At 42.4% G+C, this 12,285-nt stretch overlaps 2 long non-coding RNA genes across 3 annotated transcripts; one reads left to right on the top strand and one right to left on the bottom strand.

Moving 5' to 3' along the window:
- Positions 1–249: 249 nt before the first annotated feature.
- Positions 250–6,009, top strand: LOC147206363 (uncharacterized). Of its 2 annotated transcripts, none has more exons than XR_015100717.1 (3): positions 250–404; positions 860–923; positions 5,242–6,009. It is a non-coding gene; the product is annotated as an uncharacterized LOC147206363 (long non-coding RNA). The 2 variants fall into 2 exon arrangements; XR_015100716.1 differs by having other exon boundaries at positions 250–446.
- On the bottom strand, positions 1,599–6,616 carry LOC147206362 (uncharacterized). The gene is made up of 3 exons (XR_015100718.1): positions 6,527–6,616; positions 5,858–5,897; positions 1,599–2,860 (listed from the first exon to the last, which is right to left on the bottom strand). It is a non-coding gene; the product is annotated as an uncharacterized LOC147206362 (long non-coding RNA).
- Positions 6,617–12,285: the final 5,669 nt, after the last annotated feature.

Below are 12,285 nucleotides of genomic sequence, written 5' to 3'. Positions count from 1 at the left end.
CCGTGTATTTGCCGTTCCAATCGAATTTTCATTATCACCAAATAGTTTCTGGACTTACATCTTTACATTCGAAGGGATCAATTGCTTTTTGAGGACTTCATTCACCTGTCATAGAAGAAGATGATTGACGAATTAAAACACATTTTACCTTTCTTTACATTCTTCACCCTTTTAATAGTTTAGTTTGACCTTTCTCTCCATCCTTCATACTTCCCACCCTTAAATTTGAGTAATTTAGCGCTGAAACCGAACATGTTTACCGAACGAATACCTTAATTTTCTGACATTCTAAATGTACGTAAATGTAGCGTCAGATTTGCTTGACGTTTGGTGACATCACGTGGTAAAAAACGGTAACGAGCAATTGATACCGAAGTGCTCGTCTTCAACTCTTTTTTTACACGGTAAGAAATGTTCACGTGGCATTCATCGCAGCAAAAAGTCAGGTAAAAACTGTCATGTTTATTTGAGAGAAAACCATTTTACCGCCTCGGTAGTAAAATGTAGTTCACGTTTACCCCCAAATTCTGTTTTTGTGCAGGAACTGTCAATGCATGTCCACGTGTTTCCCAAACTAAAGTGTCAAGTGGTGACATTATGGCATTAGGAACGCTAATTTGTAGCAAATCTCCAGTAGTTCATGATTTTAACCCTACTCATAAACTAAAAGGGTCACCCCAGCTAGACATCAGAAGGCAGGATATGCTAGCTCATGCTCCTTTCACCTTGTTGCATCGTATACTCAGTTGTACCTGCTAATTGTCCCGTCCTCAGGATTGCAAGTGAACGCAATGCCAACTTGTAAATTACATTCGATTTTCTGAGGAACGCATCATGATTGTCCTCCTTTCCTCTACAGGCCTGCATACAAAATCTTCATCCCTCTTCATTCTCCATTACATTGAAAGAGAACAAGTAAAAAGGTAATAAATCACAGATGTGCTCGTTGATGTGAACAAGATCTGTTCATCAGTCGCCAAAATATTTTAGAGGAGCATAGCCTATTAGGTTCTTTATAGGATTCCTTGGCAAAATCATTCCAGATGTGAGCATTAATAATCACAGCACACTGGCACAACTGGAGACTCGCCAAAGCCCCGCCCTGAGGAACAATATAACTTGTCTCTCTTCTTATTCATGTCAACCTAAGTGTTAGAAGTAGTAGCTCCGCAAAACCTTCCGATCATTCCACATTTAACAAGAGTCTCGTGATATCATCTCTCAATGTTTGGATCTACACATTATGCACAATATTGCATATAGTATTTTTTATTTTTTCAGGGTGGTGGGGGGCAGTGGACCCTCTAAAGTTGAACCACTCTAAAGTCATATAAACTGGAACTTTGCCAATGTTTTCCAAATGTTAAATTGAGAACTATAGGGCACAAATGCTATGCGACCTCTCTTCATCATTGAGGACTTGTCATTTTCTTGGGTGAACGTTTTATATTAACAATCGTGAACTTACTAGTCCACTTTCATGACAGACACAGCTTTTGGTGCACATTCAGTTGCAGAACTTTATTGAACAAACATAACAAGTACATTCACACACAAGCTGCAGGGAAGCAACTGCCGACCGTTATTCTGAACCACCAATAGCCACCTCGACATTCATTTACTGACTCCCACATCACTCACAAGGGCAGACCATCTTTTAAAGCCACACACATTCAAAGTCACAGATGCTACACTGTAGAATGTGATTGCGACCCCAGGAGAAGAAAAATAAAACCTGAACCTCACATACATATTTTGTAATGTTATTAGGTATAATGCTTTAACAAATACACATCCATAATTATTGTTTTTTTCTTGCACATTTTCATCAATCGCAAGGGGTGCTGGAACTAAAAGTCCTGAAATGCACAAGGGACAACTGCAGCTTGCTTTACAAGTTTTGCAACATTGCATTTGCATTTATGAATTCATTGACCATTTATTAGAGTTGACGTGTCACACGTGCATGGATGTACAGGCCCATGCTTGATCACACTTGGCCTTGCTTGGGAGACTGAAATTGGAGCTGTGTGTCAGCGTAGTTGCGCCCTGAAGAATTTTGGGAGGTCAGACGAAGAAGTGCTCTGAGAGGCCAGCACGTCCACTGCAGCTGCCGCCCTCTCCAGCACCCACACGAGAGGCCCCCGCAGTGGCACCCGTGTTCCCGTGTGGTAGTTTGCAAGTGGCTAATGCGACGCAGTTATCACCCCAGACGCAGTTGCTTTCTCCTTGTCATCACACATACTGCGCCGCAGCTCCGACAGTTCCTTTCCCCAATCAAAGTCGCCAGCGTGGCTTAATGGCAGTTGAGGCCACGGCTCAGTCACCCTACATGTGGCTGTGAGCGGTCGTCTGCTATGCATGTCGAGCGTTTGAAGGTGCTCCCACAGTCTGTGGAATGCCGGCCGTGCTGGGCGTGTTGGAAAAGGGGCCTCCCATAAGGAGAGGAGGAAAGGAGGCGGGAGAACATAAAAGAGAAGGTGGAGGGGTGACCTTTGAACGGCGCAGTCAGGCCAGTAAAACGAAGCATAAGAGCATTGCAAAAGTGGAGGGATGAAAAGTGAGAGAAGTTGATTATCCAGAGTGAAAGATGATCCAACGAGAGTTTGTGCTGTAATAGGGTAGTGAAGGGTTAAAGAGGTCATATGGTTGTTTTTTTAAGAACTTGACTTCATTTCACTTTCTGAACCAAAGCCCCCATTATGACAGCATTGTGGTAACAATTGCTGTTGTTTCACAAACGAATGCGTTATTGATTGCCATGATGTTCTCTAGGTCAGGTGAAGGGAAACGAGGGGGTGGCAGCTCCAGGATGTTCTCTCTCAAGCGTTCCAGTGAGGTGGATGCGAGCCTTGGGCGCCTGTGAAAGGAAAGACTCATGTGATTCGGGGGCCTTTGTTTCCAAGGAACTACCTCAGCCTTTACATATCCGTTTCCGACCTCCCACACACATACAGTATAGTCGTGCATATCTGCACGCACACATTTCTGACCAAATTATCAGGATTGCGTTCACTCTCATAATCACGTTTGAGAGGCGTTACAGATATGGATGCATACGTTGCTGGCAAATAACTAGACGTGCTAAGGCGCAGGAAAAAAAGATAACAATAGATTCACTTTAAGCCAGGAGAGGTGGAAACGGAGATTCGAATACCAAAGCTCAGAACTATGAGGCTGATGTGTGAACTGCAAAGACAAGTGTACCAAAAAAATATATATATAGTTTATTTTTTTGTGTGTTTTACAATTTTTAAAAATATATAGAGAGAGCCTTAGTGCAAAAAAAAGTGAACTTGTTTGTCATTATGCATATTCATCTTAATGTATGCAAATTAAAAAAAACAAATCCATCTTGCATTTCCACAGTATGAGACTAATAATGATGATCTTGTCTTAATTGTGAAATATTGAAGCAGACTTAGCATATCTGCAAATAATAGTCAGAATAAAAGATTCCTATGATAGAAGGATGACCCTCTGCATGTTGCTCCTGTTACAATGAGTGGCAAGATAAACGACGGTTCACGCTATCACAAAGCATTGCCTTGATGTTTTTGTTGGTTAAATAACAAATTAATGCCATCATTTTGTTGCGCATGTACGAAAGTGAGATTATACCGGAAGGGTCAAACATTATGTTCATTTTCCCCCATGCGGATGACGTTTGGTTTATTAAAACAGAGGATGGGCCACCGGCTCTTGTTTTGGCTCGCTTGTCTTCAAAACAAAACTGAAATAGCGTGGTGTTTACGTCCATGTTTTGAATGTCCAGTCGAGATACTCGTTAAAAACGCAGGGCAGTAAAACCCGTTATAATTTCTTGTCAGTAAGTCACTGTGAGCGAGTCATCACACATGAAATACAGTACTTGATTTCTACATGGTGTCAAGAATAATACTACAGCATCCAGTCCAACAGGATAAGCTAACATTAGCTTGTCCAACAGGATAAGCTAACGTTAGCTTGGGTCTTCACATTTGGAGCATTTCTGCTCGACCAATGAATGACCAGCAGTGGTTTTCATTACCCATATAGCATCAGCTCAGCACACTACGAACCCCACTTGATCCATTTTTTCGAAATATTCTGGCCCTGACATAACTTTTGGGGTTGCCAGTGAAAAACCTTTCATGGCCGAGCAGAATGGGAAAGGAGCATTCATTTCTAGTGAATAATGCGTGAATCTTATTGTTGATGATGTACTTTACAATTCAGCGCCGATCTGAATAAAGATTGTGCGACTTTAGAAGAGATCTGCGCTGTACTGAGTGTCTCTATTTTCGTGTTCTGTTTTCACTCATTGAGCTTTTCCTTCAGACTGCACATTGAAAAACTACTGTTTCATCCCAGTGGACATGTTGTCATGAGATCAGAAGATGATTGATAGTAGCGTTAATCGTAGATGAACTACAGCACAGGGGATGTGTTTTCACAGTGTTTTTTTTTTTTTTTTGGTCCATCAGTACTGTGTGTGTTCGTGTGTGTTTGGCAAGGTTCCCGCTGATGGCGATAATGCTGTTCTCATTTATCAAGTGTAGCAGTAGTTAAAGCCAAACCTTACTTGTGTTTGATCAGCATTTTATTATCTGAAAAGATCAAGGTGACACACAAGGAAAATACGGGTGCGTTTCATAAGTCTGTGTCATTTTACGTCATCTTGTATCTCAGTGACTGCTGAAGGTATGAAAAGCCAACTTATATTTCCTGAAAGCAATTGATGCTTAGTTGAATCGTTCACACTGTCATTAAAAAAAAAAAGGAAAAAAAAAACATAACAACTGGGGTCAAATTTGCCTGTTGTCTGAACAAAGCTAAAACGCAGACTCTTACCGGGTGATTGGCATTATTAGTAGATAGCCATGAAATCAGTGCACACCACGTTTTACTCAAAAAAAAAAATATTTTGACATAACAATGGTCTGACAAGACCACCGCAGTGGAAAACTTAATTCACCTTTCTAGTGAAACCGTTTTTATCTTGCTAACCAAGGAAGGAGTTTTTGTAAAGTGACATACAGAAGACTTATGAAACACCCTGTCGAGTTGCGCCCCCTGTTCAGATGTGACTTATTTATGTGGGACGGGTTGAAAGTGTCTGCAGAGGTATACTGCGGTGTGCAAAATGGAAAAGATTTGCAGTATGTTTGGATCTTGTGGAAGTGGGAAAGTTAGTGTGTGTGTGTTTTGAGAAAAAGACAAATGCCTGGAAAACTGAACAGAGACCCAACGTGTTGGCAGATCCAGGATGTAAGGCGATCCAATGTAACCGCAGTAAAACGATGGAGGCTGGGCTGAAATGGAACGAGCGGCTTCGCGCTGCAGGCAGGGGAATGCCACAGGTCACGGCATGAGGATTTGGCCCTGATATGATGCGGTTTGCCAAGGCAGAGTGGGCGGCAGTTTGCAACCCGAGTTGCAATGAAGTCCTCGATCACAACTAAAATTTGTAAACTGATTGACCACCCGTACTCTCAGCGTTCTTGTTCCACTGGCCTTTCTCCTGCCTTCACCAGAACAAGAGTGTAACGTGATTAATGATTTTCCTTCCTCTCCCTTACTCCCTGTCCTCTCCCTCATACTGTAGACCTTCACATGCTGGTTCTTTGGCAGGTCCTTCACCTCCCTTGACACCTTAAGTTCAACATGCTTGTCATGTCAGACCAACCAGGAGAAAATTATTTCTCCGCCGTTGGCTTGCGATAATGATTCCATCTCTCGTTTTTTTTTTTTTTGTCGATTGTTCAGTTAGAAACACCCAATCGCCTCCACACATAATGTGATGAAAGATGTGTTGTTATTGTTAGTTTCAGACACAGCAAGAACGTTGCATTGCTAAAATGGCTACAAAACGGACCTTTGGATGTCAAGCAGCTAGTACAAGAAGAGCTCTGACGCTGAAAGAGAGGGTAAAAGTGATTAAAATGACAGACGGGGGAAGCACAATAAAAGACGTTATCCAAGAAATTGATGTAAGAGAAAGTGAATGCTGATCATAAATTTCGCAATTTCTTTCCTTTTTTTTTCTTGCTACACTGACTATATGAAGTGTCAAATAAGTGTATGCACTATTGGAATAAAAATAAAGAGTACACTTACGTGTGTGTGTGTTTGTGTGTTTACATCTGAGATCAAATTTGCTACAGTGAAAAAAACCCCGTCGTGAAAAATTTCTTGCTGCAAACATGATTTCGTTGTAGAGGAGTTTCACTGTATTTAACAAACCTAATTTAGCTGCACAGAATGTGAATGAGAATGCGTTCCATTCTGCTTAATCTTCATGCACACGGTGTGTTAAGTAAAAAACGTCTTAACATTTCATCTCCAGCAAATAGTGCCAACAAACGCATTTGAGCATTCCTCACATGCCTCTCCGAAATACTATGTTGGATTGGTATGTAGTTTCCTCCTGATTGTCACTTTTCCGCTAACAAAAAGCCTGGGTCGAAAGATATTGCCAAATTGATAGTCACGGCCTTGAAATTGAAAGTTAGCAGCAAAAAGCGTGAAAATGAAAATGTCAAACCTTGTCCTATGGTCCAATCGCGAAGTCTAGAATTGGAAAGAGTTGATTTTCCCCACGCCACTGTGAAGATAGCAACCCATGCTAATGACGGTGCAAGGCTGAGAGGACTCATTGGTTGGAGGAATGTGTGAACACGGTGACAAAAAACATTTATTTACAGGGCACTTCCACTGTGAGGTCTCGCACCAGCGGCCCAAGTGCAAACCCAGAGAAGGCGCAGCTGCGTGTGACCGCTGTAGCGCTAGCGCCGCAGGCTTTGATCGCCCCCAACGTGAGAGCGGTCCTGATCTCCGCGAACACCGCCCATCTTGTCCGATATCCTGGGTGTACAAAGTGAGACATTCCAGACATGCGAACTGCCCGTGACGAATGATGAACCCATTTTCCACTTTCCAGTGCTGTGGGACTCTTGGCATGATAAATTAAGTTTTTCTCCGACAGTCCAGCTTCAACAACCAGGTCAACACCGCAAAATGGTTTGGCTTGGAGTGGTTTGGATTATTATTTTATGTATGTGAGCCTCTGGGTTGCGGCTAGAAGATATTTCAAGTTGACTTTTTGCACTCGGCATGCCGACAGCACTGTGGGGACGATATGTCATGAGTTTATTGCTGATTGGATTAAATTAATTTGATTACGGATCGTAGACACACTGTAGTAAAAAAGTTGGTGTTTATTCAAGTCATAACCGTGAGACGTATAAATACAATCTGTTACTGCCAGATTAGTGAGTAATGCTGTTGCTTTTGATAGTATTCCAACATTTCATATTTTTATGTGGCTGGATGAGATATGTCGTCTCATTTCATAGCTAAAGTTCAAGGTTCTGCTCTATGTTAAAGAAAACAAAAAAAATGTCAAAGAATGTTAGTGGTTTATTCAAATTTATTTTCATGAGAAACTCTCCTAATTCTCTTCTTTGCATTGTATCACCAACTCACCCGGGACTACAATGAAAAGGTGACTAGGCTCTTAAATTGTGCTACTGGTTTCTTTTTTAATCTTTGTTTTATTACATTTATTTGTTTTGAGGAGGTGTATGCATCATCAAAATAATTATTTAACATCAAATGAAATCATGTGTGCCATAGTTATTAGCACCCCTGATGTTAACACTTTGTACAGGCCCTATTTGCCAACAAAACGACGCGTCATCTTCTCCTATGATGTTTCACAAGATGGGGGAGATCAGAAAGATGTCTCTTAAGCATTTCTCTTTGCACAACCTTTCTAATTCACCCAGTGACCTGAGTCCGCTCCTTTTCACCCCCCTCTTTAGGTCATTCACTGCAAAGGCGATCAATGGGGTTGAGGTCTGGGGACTAAGTGAACCATTTCTACAATTTTCAGTATGGGAGTAAACTTCCGCAATAAGAATTTAATTTATTTGAAGGCTTTTAAGACATCTTAACCAGTGGTGCCAACAATTATGGAGAGTTAAGTATTTAAGGGGCTGAAAATTATGCAATTCTTGCAGTCTGACGCCATAATTGTTACTCTTTGACTGAAATTGATATTCACGTATGACTCAAAAGTAAATCTGGTTTAAGTTTTACTTCTCTAAATGCGCCTGACTATTGTAAGGGCAAATGACAAGTATGCACAACTTGCTGTAGTGAAAGAGGATACTGCCAGAAGTGGCGTATTCACCTTTTGCTCATTACTAGACAAAGTTGAAGCGGTCTGTCATGACTCTGGGTTACATTGTTGGGCCAGTCAGGAAGTGTTATGGAGGGGGTGTGGGGGGCGTTGCCAGGCAACAGGGCGGGCAACTTGGCGTAATGAGCGCAGGGCTCAGGAGCTGTCTGCTCAGTCTTCCAGGCCCTGACGAGAACAGACAGGCTGGCCCGGGACGGCCTGCATGGAGCTGCCACCACGGCCACCTGCTCACAGCAATCATCACCAGCGCTCCGGCCAGCCACCGATACAGCATACAGGCCCAATTAAGAGCTCGGCATGTCCCCCTCCAGCCAGCCATCACGAACACTACAGTGAGTTTGACAAGGGTGCCTTTTTTCCCCCCGAACAATCTCTAATTAACAACATTGGTCGTGGCAAGGTTTGGGCTGCTGAAGAGGCCCGAGCAAGAAGAGGCCTGGCCTCTGCTCGGGTAATCAGCTTAAATACAAGTTTATTTCCTGCCCCCCGTGCCTCGCCGCTTCCAGCAGCGATTGCATTTTTGTATCTGTTTACCTCCAATTTCCTCCCACTGCTAATGTGTCTTGCAGACACGCTGTCACTTCCACTTGAGGCGGCGTTTGCTGATCTTGTGATCTGACTGCTTCAGTGCGGTGTCGGAAGTTGGTTCTCAACATAGCATGAGGATGAAAAATTGGGAATTGTGGATTCAAAATTGGAACTTTCACTCAGGATAGATGTGCCATCAAACCAAATCCCAGGGCTAAAATGGAGCTGGTGAGGTGACCTCATTACCAGAGCAGGATTAAGTGTGTTTCAGCCGAGGGCAGAGAAGGCGGTGGAATTTCCTTTCATTGGGGAGGTGTTATTGTTGGAAAGCTGAATAGAAACCGAGCAAGCGAGATGAAATGTCTTTAGTCCCGATGAACGACTGCCACTACTGATTGTATGGAATTATGTCTAATCATGTGTCTCGACAAATTCAAACAAACGTCAGATTGGCTCTTAAACCAGACGTGACAAATATGGGTTGCACTTGATATCCGTGATTATAAAATATATTTGCCGTTGCGTTTTTCATCCCGGTGCTGTGGGTGTCTGGTTTCGGCAAAGTGAGAACATGCATCTCCATCATTGAGTTTTCCACGGTTTCATGTAATTAAGGTTTGTTTGTAATGATACAGCACTGCGCTCGACTTTTGGTATGCTGTCGGAACACTTTTTTTGATCACTCACCTCGCTAGCAGCTCCTTTAAAAAAAAAAAAAAAAAGTCCTTTGTTTTGTAACAGCGGCTGAGATCACTATTGTTTAGCTGAGCATTCTTTGGGTTTATTGCTTTTGTTTTTGAAATGAGTGTAAGTTCCAAAGCTTGGTGGCGTGGTGGTAATTTTCTAGGCTCGTCTGATCTACTGCATGTTGTCTTCTCCACTCACTAGATTGTGTGTGTGTGTGTGTGTGGGGGGGGGGGGGGGGTGATTCACAGACTGAGCAGCAGAGGGTGCCATTTATCAAAAGCGTGTGAACCTTCAGCAGCGCCAGTTGCACACGCAAATAGCAAGGAGTCCTGATTTGTTGAAAGAATTCCGTACTGAAAATATTTTTTTGCCATCCAAAATAAACCTTGAAAGTGATTTGCAAACTTCATGGCCAAAAGGCTCCGTACACATCTGAATTGAAGGCATCCAATGAAATGGAAGTTTCACTTATGATGCACTGTATGTCGTCTGTGGTGTCAGTCGCAAAGCTTTAGGCAGCTCATCCAGAGGAAGCCACTTGAGGAGTTCCTGGAAATACCTCTCCGATGAGACACAATGCAAACACAACATTTCCTGTCCCAGTGAAGCACACAACCAGGTAGCCTGTCCAGCTCTTACGTCATTTATCTTCCGTTCCTTGAAATTCACTCGTAAGTTGTGAATGGGGTGCTCTCAGGACGGTTGTAGTGTTTCTCCATCTAAGAGTATAAAAGAAATGTCATACATGTATGCTTTTTCTGATTTGGTTGTGCTTTTTTTTCATTCAATTTTTGAGCAATTTAGGAGGCTGCGTTGCCTGGTCATTGCCTTGCCAAGCGATGCCCAACAACAAATATTTTCCTGAACCAGAAGTGGTTTCAGCTCAGGAGGTTCAGCAAATACATACATGGTGGGGGGGGGGGGGCGATTTGGGTGTAGAGCTGAAAAGAGGGGAACGATTTCGTACCGAGCTTCACTCATTGCCTGCACTCTGCCATAGGCTAATAAAGGGGAGGATGTCAGTCAGCACGTCAAACCCCGGAGCTCTGGTATAGCACCTCTGTGACTGATTGTTTGGAACGTGCCCATTTTTCCGCTTTCACGAACAATTAATTTGCACCGCAAAACAGACAGATGCAATGTTGTTTCTCACACTGCCCTTGGAAAAATGTGGATTTACTAACCAAGCAGTAAAACACATTTCATAACGCTCTGGAGTCTGTTGATTGTTGAGAATTGTCATTTCGTGCAGGTGGTTTGAGTTTTTAACTTACATATGCAAAGCACTCTGGTCATGTCACTTTGGTCTTTCTTTTTCAATTCACTTGAAAGCTGTAGCATGTTGTTTTATATGTAGTGTTCACAGTTTCCACCTAACATAAATAAAAATATAACACGCATGCCAGGTGATGGTTTGCCATTCCCATCTGTGCACTGGCAAGCTGAGATAGAGCAACTGGTTGAGTTTGTATAAGTCATTCACCACAATCATCTTTTTTCTGCTACTTCTCTTTCTTCAGAATTTTCTGGTTGCTCTGGGACAACATGCTGCCTCTCACAGGTCAGTCTTGCTACTACGTCAGCTATCGGTATGCGTGTGGTGTGTTGTGTTGATGATTTCAAGTATACCATATACTCTAAGAATAGTGAACACAATTTTTTTTAATGTATTCAAAAAAGGTATGTGCGTGCCCTGATTTATTTCTCTCTGTGAAGGCAAGCCTTCTCTTTAGAATAAATGTCAGTTAAGATTGCATTGAATGGGTCATTGAGTTTGGCACCTTCTTCCACATACACAAAATAAATGACCACTAATTGTCTCATTAGTGGCAGTTTGATCGTTGGGTATCGCTGGCCGTCAGGGCTGAAGCTCCATGAAAGAGCCAGACTGTGCATTGATGTTTTTTTTGGGGGGGGGGGGCGGGGGGTTCTCATAAAAAGGCAGGCAAATGTTTGATAGCATGTGGTTTGCCGTGAGTCTCTGAATGGTCTTTTTTTTTCCCCATGAAGTCAAAGTAAAGCGTTTGACATTTTAAGTTAAGCCTAGCTACTGATCTCTCCTCCTCAAAATCCCTGCCCCCCTGGCGGGGATCTGTGTGTGAATTGTGAATTAAATGAGTGGCTTAAACGTGGCTCAGCTTCTCTCCCGCTCTTGTCCTCACTCTCCCCCCTCCCTCCCTCTCCCGTTTTGTACCTCGGTGCCGGACTGAAGTCTCATTGCAGAACCAAAAACCTAAACCTCATAGTTACCTTGATGAATATGTCACCTATGCGACTGAAGCAAAAACAAACAAACAAACACAAATTTATCTTTGTGAATGAAGATAATGATGGAAGGAAATTAGTTTTAAGCATAGTTTTATTCATTCATGACTGAATATCTGTCATTCCAGATATTCGCTTCGCTTCGATACATAGTCTTGTAATGTAAACAAGTATGAAAACAGTGGTACCTCGACTTTCAAGTGAATTGACTTACCTAATTATGGTAGCAGCGAAGTTCACATCTAGCTATCTAGCTAGCTAGCTAAGATAGCTAGCTAACTAACTAGCTAGCGATCAATGAAACCGACTGCATCTCCGACCAGAAGGCAACTGAACTGAACATTTTTAGGCCTTACAAGTGTCTATTTTTCCACTATTTGAACACGTCAAGTTTGTCCAGGTGGTTGAAGTGTCTTGTTTGTCCCTCGTATATATTTTTAACGTGTATATGCTCTGCTTTGCTTCGATACGCAGTCTTGTAATGTAAACAAATATGAAAACAGTGGTACCTCGACTTACAAGTGAATTGACTTACCTACTTATGGTAGCAGTGAAATTCACATCAAGCTAGCTAGCTATCAATGAAACCGACTGCATCTCCTACCAGGAGGCAACTGTAT

The sequence above is a fragment of the Hippocampus guttulatus genome, chromosome 4 (genome assembly GCF_054856545.1).
Source record: "Hippocampus guttulatus isolate MCC_2025c chromosome 4, RoL_Hgut_1.0, whole genome shotgun sequence".
Classification (NCBI taxonomy): Eukaryota; Metazoa; Chordata; class Actinopteri; order Syngnathiformes; family Syngnathidae; genus Hippocampus; species Hippocampus guttulatus.
Note: the sequence above shows the minus strand (reverse complement) of the source record. Positions and strands in the feature narration are given on the sequence as shown.